This window comes from Epinephelus lanceolatus, chromosome 17 (assembly GCF_041903045.1).
Source record: "Epinephelus lanceolatus isolate andai-2023 chromosome 17, ASM4190304v1, whole genome shotgun sequence".
Classification (NCBI taxonomy): Eukaryota; Metazoa; Chordata; class Actinopteri; order Perciformes; family Serranidae; genus Epinephelus; species Epinephelus lanceolatus.
In genome coordinates, this window is record NC_135750.1 from 30,404,505 (window position 1) to 30,412,687 (window position 8,183).

General features: G+C 40.3%; 1 protein-coding gene across 1 annotated transcript in view; it reads right to left on the reverse strand.

Annotated features, from left to right (window-relative positions):
* vwc2 (von Willebrand factor C domain containing 2) overlaps positions 1 to 4,425 on the reverse strand; it is a 34,529-nt gene extending 30,104 nt beyond the window's left edge. Inside the window, exon 1 of the mRNA XM_033612855.2 lies at positions 4,114 to 4,425. The gene's annotated coding sequence lies outside the window, so the exon portion shown is untranslated. The remainder of the gene's footprint in view (positions 1 to 4,113) is intronic.
* Between the last annotated feature and the right edge of the window lie 3,758 nt (positions 4,426 to 8,183).

Sequence of the window (8,183 nt, forward strand, 5' to 3'; positions counted from 1 at the left end):
AAACTATTACCAAGCAGCACTGAGTGCTAAAATGACAAGTGAGTCCAGCAAAAAATGTTCAGTTATAAAAGGAAATATATAGAAGAACAATTCTTTTTTAAAAATCATACAAGTCCTGGTCAATTTTATGATTCAACAACATGCAGTTTGTGCTGCAATGTACAAGGTCGCACCAAAACAGTTTTGGAAACTGGGCAGGAAGCCTCCTGTGGTTAAGCATGCATTAAAATAACTCTGCTTAGCTTTGCAGTTACCTTGTAATCTAATGTTATTTCTTTAACTGATTCTAATTAATAAATAATGATGCAAAGCAGAAGCTGTGAGAAGTGATGTTGTGTATGTGGCAAACAAACTACACACCCCTGGAGTAAAATGTAGATCTTAAATATATGTATTACTGAAACATTGGTGTGGTGCTCATATCATAAAAGTTTAATGAGTGGGTGGTAAAAGAGTTAATATGAACTGGGTTGCTTAACCTCCACTGAGCCGGCCAGCCATGGTCAGTCAGCACTCAGACCAGAGATGTGAAAGTTGTTAGTTCGAACCTGACAAGTTGAACCGCAGGAAAACGGCTGCTGAAAACTCAGCAGCAGAGAGAGCTGCTACTATTTCCATGAAATACAATATAACATCATTAGAACTCATTAGGGAAAGTGATCCTCCAGTGGGTAATAAATAAACCAGTGTTAGTATTACAGATGTGCTCTCTACAGTGTGTAAATTATACAGTGCTTTCTGTTTGGGGTCTAACAGTCCAAAACATACTTCAGATTGTTTTATCACTTTAATATTGGTCACTTTTGCTAATTCTATGAGAACTGTTTGAATCAATAATGTGTACCAGAAAATTTTTCTGTTTGCGGTCTCAGAGGCTGCTGCAGTAAAACACGGTTAAATACAATAGATTTTCATCTGCTCTGCTTGTGACTGGAGTTGACAGGATGTTTTATGTGGCGCTGCCTTCCAAAATCACAAATAGGGTTGTATTTCTGTTATTGGAGTTTATAAGTTTGCTCATCAGATGTCTAACTGACCCTAAACATGAGTATTGTCACTATGTAGATTAATAAACTGTTCATTGCTTTCTATGAATGATTTCTTCGACAGACAAAGGGGACTTCTATTTGTTCATGCATAGCCTATTTAACACACACAAAACATGAAATATTAAATTTTTCTGGTGTACTGCCACACATTTCCTTATGTTTTCTCTTTCAAGTTTGTGGCAAGGAGAGGAGTAACCACTTCAGTGCTTTTTGATAGTGTATTTCAATGGGAAAAAAAAAAAATATCAGTATTATATATAGCAAGAACTTAAGCAATATAGGTTGATATTGCAATTATCACATCTTTGCCGGGCAATGTTGCCATTTCAGATACAATATAGGGCTCTATCCCTGTTTGTAGCTACATGAGCAGTATGTTAAACCTGCAATTACTTTTCATGTTTGTGTTTTTTTTTTTTTAACTGCTGTGTAATTTTACTCTGTCTTCAAAAGCTGATACAAGCTGGCACAAAATCCAGTACCAGTGTATAAGTAGGAGTAATCACATCAGCTGTCACAGTGACCAGACCCTCATCAGAATAGGACCTGACTCTGCCAAAAATTAAAAAATGTGTTTTCCCTTTCCCTCAAATATTCCCGTTTTGGCTTCAGAAAGCTCTACAGCTGCACTTTCTACACACAGTAAACAGCAATTATCACATAACAGTAGATGTTACCTTGGAGCTGCAACTACGTGGCAGCAGAAAATTATAATTATCTGCCGTAATGGCTAATTTTACAATAATAAAGTTGCATTTATTTATTCTGCTCCCCTATTGCAGTTGCAAATTTAAATTGCTGACAGGCCCTGTGCTTTTACTTTTAAGTCCTGACTGACAATGTTTCCACTTTCAACTGACATTTAAATGTTGCAGTTGCTTCCTATATTATAGTGGGAATGAACACAGCTTCAGTGTTTGCCAGCAGGAGTAGGTTTAGTCGTTATCGTCACTGGAGATATAAATCCCTCTGTCAAAGGCCAAAGTTCTGTTTACATCTCAGGCTATTGAACATAGCCGGTTTGACCACTGAGGTGCAGCAACAATGATTAATCAAGCAGAGACTCAACCTGGCTGTTAGTTCACGGTTCAATGATGCTCACCATCGCATTGATTCATGACTCATAAATTATTGTCATTTTCATTACCCAGCAGAGCGGACAAGGCCCATAAGTCTTGACACAACAACCTGAGCTCCAAGTGAAATTTCAACTCTACCTTGACTAATAAGATACTGTTATTCATATAGATTGAATTGGCAGTGCTTCAACAACACAAAGCATGGTAGTTAAGATGTGTTAAGGCTGACCTGCCTCTCGCTTTCTTCTTTGATGTCACTCAGATAGGTTTCTTCCAGGGAGGTTGATAGCTATTTCACTCACACATTAATGCTATAAATAGGTCCAAATGTACCCAGGCAGCGCACTCATCTCCAGGAATTTTCCACACGCGAGCTCAGATGTTTTTGTTTATTCCTAATTACCGTTTGGTCTTAATAAATGTGAGCAGTATTTAAAAGAATATTTGCAAATGTGCAAATTTGATCTGCCTGAAAAGCATGGTGAGAGAAAATGATAATAGAGGAAGTGATACATCAGTGGTGAGGCTCACAGCATCCTCCCTGTTTCGATTTCTGTTTAAGTGTACACACTTTAAGTCTGACAATGAGCCCCCAAAACAAGCAAACATCACATCCACATTGTCTTGGAGAATAAAACTCCTGTGATGTCCCTCTGTAAAATCAAACTGGATGTCATTGAGAGGAAAACCATCTCCTCAGGGCTGGGATTAACTCAGACAGACAATATGCCCTCGCCGCTGTGTGCACTTCATTTATTGCACATTACAGATTCTCCTACTTACACTGTTCCAGCTACCCAACATGCCATCGACGGCACATGGGGAATGCAACAATTTACTTTGAGGTCTACTTCAATTTATGACAAAGCAGATCATGGGGGATGAGACGTGAAATGTTTAGACAGTGGTGGCTAGTGGGCTTGGATCTGACAGGGCTGAGAAAGGATTGAATTAATGATGCCACGTTTGAAAACTCATTTTTATACAGATAAACAGTGTGAAATGATGAAATCCAATTAGAGCAATAAGGGACGCTAAGGCAGGATCCAAGAGTATTAAGCCATCTGCCAGTGAGTAAAGATTGCTGCAGGGCTGCCTAATTGAATTTTATCCTCTGACTGTAAATCTTACGAGTGACCCAAATCAAAAGAAAGTTTGCCTAAACGTGAAAAGCAAAACCAACAGCCCTTGCAAAACTGTCATATAATCTTAAGATTATGTGCAGTGGAACAAGGTGAGAATTTGCTCATACACAGAGCCTGCCAGGAAAAGTCTGGAGCAGGAAACATATTAAAGAGATGAGTGGAAATCAGCTTGATTTTTTTTTTGTAATGCTCAGATGGAACAAGAAAAGATGATGATGTCAAGCCGTTTTGACTTCCTTCTGTGTCAGAGACGTGGTGACATTTAAATAAAACTGATCATAACTGCAACAACCACTGACAAGCAGCTATATTCTCAGGAGAGCATATCCTATCATCATCCAACCTCCTACCTTTCTGGACACTGAATGTATGCAATAGTGAAAACACTGTATTATGTGTTTGGGCTATACTGTCAGAGGCTGTGTTGACTAGATGTTGCATCCTGGAGTGTGTGAGCAGGCAGCGTCTTTGTGCAGCCACTGAAATCCCTCTCATGCTTCTTAGAGCAGCCTCAGTCCCATTTACATGAAAATACTAACACAGTTGACTTACACTGAAACCTATGTAGCCTCCACAGGTGCAATAGCCTTTGTCTGCAGGTTTGAACAATCTGCATCAGTTTCCCACCATCAAGCTCATCTGCATATAAAAGCTTATATGATAAATGCAATTTAATTCCCACGCAGGCATGGTGGCTTTACTGTAAGTGAGTGAAATCTTTATGAATTTCAGGAGAAGACACACTAAAGTAAGTTGGTGTGGAACATGAGCATTCAAGCAAATTAGCCTGCACAAGATAGAAAGCCGCATCCCCCACACAGCATCAGTGATATAATTCACCTGTGATCCTCGGAGTCTGTCCGTATCCGTCAGTGCGCTGGGTTGAAACGCAGCCTTCGGACTGTTGGACAGCGGAGCCACGACAGCAACAAATGATCTGTGGTGAAGAGATGGAAACTGACGCTCGTTAAGCCAGTCAAATGCACAGTTTCCCCGGAGGATGCTCGCAGGTCATCAGCGTGTCGCGCTCAACTTTGATCGCCACAGTGAGTGAAAGCGCTCCGTCTCCGGCGATCCGCCGCTGCAAGTGCCGCGCAGCTACTGATGTCCCTGCTCTACACTGGCACTTTATTTCTCACGGTGACAAAAAATAAATAATTTAATAAATGGTGGGGGGTGGTGGGGCGCCAAGTTCAGGCGAGCGGCCGCTAGATGGGGCAGTTTAAAGTGAGTGAGGACCAACAGGCAGTCAATTAGTGAGCCGAAGAGACGTTTCACAGGTCGGTTCATGAGGTTCACACACCATTGTGATTAACGACTTTATATAATTATCTCGCATTAGGAAGTCGTTTCCATGACACATTTTGGTCACTGGGTAATTTGTTGCCGAATGAGAAAAGAATAAAGCACATTAGCCTACACAAGGAGGGGAAAAGTAAGTAAAATGTAGTGCAGAATCAGTGTTGGATCATGCAGGGCCACAGCAAGGATTTTACATTCATTGAGCCAGCCCCCCATGATCCACCACTCTGATTAGTTTGAGCAAAATTATGGAATAATATTTGGATTTTTCCTATTTTATTTCTTAAGTTAACTATTCATTTATACTGTCTTTTAATTTAGGCTGCAAAAGTAGTCTTAAGCGGGCCCCAAGGGGGTCCTCAGAGTTACTGCAGGGGGGCCACCAAATTATTTCATTTGTTTTATGAATTATTTTGTTTTAACACAATAACACAAACTCAATGTATTATTAGCAAAGATAAATTGACTTATTCATAAAATATTTTAATGACAGGCTAACTGTTACTCTTGAATCCCAGACACTCAGGAGAGCCACTCAACCTTGCTTCCAACTTTTTCCAGTGGCCACCCGCGATATTGCAGCAAAAATCCCTTGTGGCTCAAAAAGTATTTCTCCCATAGACCACCAGTATAAAACAGACATATGTAAAACCTCTGACAGAACTGCAGACAAGGTCAGTTATGAATGACTCTCTCTTTTATGAAATTTTATCCATAGAGGTTTTTGTAAAACTTACCTTGAGCAGAGAAAAACAATTCTGTTCAAAGTCTGTGAGCTGACCTGGAACTCATGAGAGACACTTGTGTGCATATTCAGTGAGCAGAATATTATTATATTATCATCATATCGTGGAAACAAACTCGGGAGCTAGAGACGTTTTTGGTGTATGCGCCATAGGAATGAGTAGGCGCCATCTTGGCATCTGGCATCTAGGTATCATTAAACATCTATGATGAATCCTTTTGTAGTCATGTGAGCTAGCTAACACCAAATCACTGTGCAACCACTGTCCATAACAGTAAGGTGAACTAGTTAGCTAACTTTACATACTATTGAAATATATTGGCCAATTAGCTGTATAATATTCCAAGTGGGCGGACGTTCTTTTGAGCCATGATGGATCATTTTGTAATTCTTCAAGCAAGAGACTGTGACACACCGTCCACCTCAGAAACCCCTAACAAAAGTGCAGAGGGTGAGGCTAAGGCACCTAGCCATGCTATAACCGTTGCTGACTAAACAGCTACAGGCAAGTAAAACAAGAGAAGACCTGTAAATATTTAGAGAATTATCCCAAGTGCAACTCAATTTTATACAATATATGTAGTAAAGGGTTCCTGCTCTGTCTCTCTTTGAGCTTAGCGGTCCTTGGCTTGAAAAACGATGAAGACACCTGGTCTGAAGGCCCAAACACACTGAAGCATTACACTATTTTTTGCCCCGGCTTCGACTGTTTCGATTTGGAGCATTGATGAAGACCCAGCAGCCACAGCTGTGTTTTCTGCAGCCACAGTGTAAGGAGAGAGCTAAAAGGAATAAAAAGGTAAGGACAATATTTTATTAAAGAAATTAATTACTAAAGGTATACCATGCAGGAATTATGGGCTACTGTTTGAAAACAGCATCACCAGCAGAAGTGAAAGTGAAAGCCAATCCTAGATTCACACCACTTGGCATTTTACCTCACTTTATTTGTGCTTTTTGTGCTGTGTCCACAACCAGGTCTCACTTTGAAGCCGTCGAAATCCAGCACTTGGGCAGTGACTTCCGGCATCAGATACCGGGGAAAAAAGCCATAATTTAATGTTGGCATGATATGCAGCTGGTTGCTGTTTTAGTGTAGAGGCAGCTGGTGGTGTCAAGGGGAATCGTGGCAGGAAAAGACTAAAGTTAAAGCAGAATAAAGGCTAGAGTAGGGTGGGTGGATCCAGCAAACACTGACTTTCACCCATGAGAGCAGTGTTGGCATCCCATAAGAATATAAAGCCAAACCCTGTTCTTATTTTTCTAAACCCAACCATGTGCTTTTGTTGCCTAAACCCATTCACCACAGTTGTCGAAGGGAAAAAAGTATGTTTTGCCATGTTGTACTGACCTAGTGTGTTTATTTTGAAAGAGACTGTATGTAGATGCTGAATTTCCTGTGAGAACAAAAGTGTATTTTCAAAGAAGACAATGCATGTAACAGGCAGAACTTGACACAGCTTCCCAGAACGCCAACAATCAATGCACCCACGGACCCTTGCACATTGTATCTGGACATGAAAAGTCCATGACCAAACATCGATATGTGACGAGATCGCAGTGAGAATGTGTTGGTCATAATTTCCTCTTGGTTGCGAGCTGCTTCCATTTGGCACCTGATCACCTTTTTATAAAGTCACAACCCCACCTGTGCACTGTGCCCAGGTAACACAACAAATTAAGAAGGATATAATAAAATACAGGCTGAGGACAGGGTCTCTGCAGGAAATACACCACCACACTCTCCTGGTGTGGCTACTTGTAGTTACGTTCGTGTGAGTCTGTATAATGTTTATTTTTTATTAGGAAAATCCTGCAAAGCTTACCCTTAATAATAGTAATGATGGCCGACAAAACTAAACAGTGTTCTGCTGCCAACCACCTGACAAAAACAGCAACATGCATCAAACGGTTGCCCTCCTGACTCATGTAACATTAGGCTACCTCAACAGAAATTTATAGAAAATTAACGGGGGTTATATAAAGCATATTGTTCCCGCCTACTTGCGTCCTTTTCCCAAAATACTGCTGGCTCTGTGGAGTTGGAATTTCATATAACATTATTCAAAGATTGATGGGGGTATCTGTAATACACACACAAAGATGCCTAAATAAAGATCTTTTCCTAAAATACTGCTGGTTCTGTGGTGTTGGCATTTCGAGTATGATGCTTGCAGTGTGGCAAGGTAGCATCATGTCAAATGAGACATTTCAATTATCACTTTCAGTGTGTTTGCCCCTTTAATATTTTAAAGCCTTCTCCACACTGCCATGAATAAATTCTCTGGCTGAGAGATGCTGCAAACTTTCATCTATTTATTATTTTGCTGGAATATGGTAATTACAGTTAAAAATGTTGAATCTAAAAATACTGCATTCCGCTTATCAAGCACTCCTGTACTAACCTATAAGCATACTTAATACAGTTGTGAGGTATTTGTACTTTACTTTATTTGATTTTTTTCTACCTGCAGCTTCTGGTCCAAAACATTTCAGAGGGAAATACTGTGCTTCTCACTTCACAAGATTCATCTGACAGCAGCTAGTTTTCTGATAAAGATGAAGAGTGTACAGCCTCTAAGCTCTCTAAGCTGTACTTGTACATCACCACGCTCATAGTGACAATGTTTAGAAGGTAAAAATGTGGAAGTGGCAATGGACTTTTATTTCAACAAAACTAAAGACCTTTACACCATAAACTGATGCAAATTTGAATGCAGGAAACGAAACCTACGTCCTTGGCTGAGGCTGAGGTGAATGTCATGGGTTTTGCAAGTATTTAGCAAGCGGCAGCCTCCAGGGCTGAAAAAATTAAGCCAACAAAGAAGTGCCAAAAACTGCAGTTCTTTGAACAGCCGCTTGA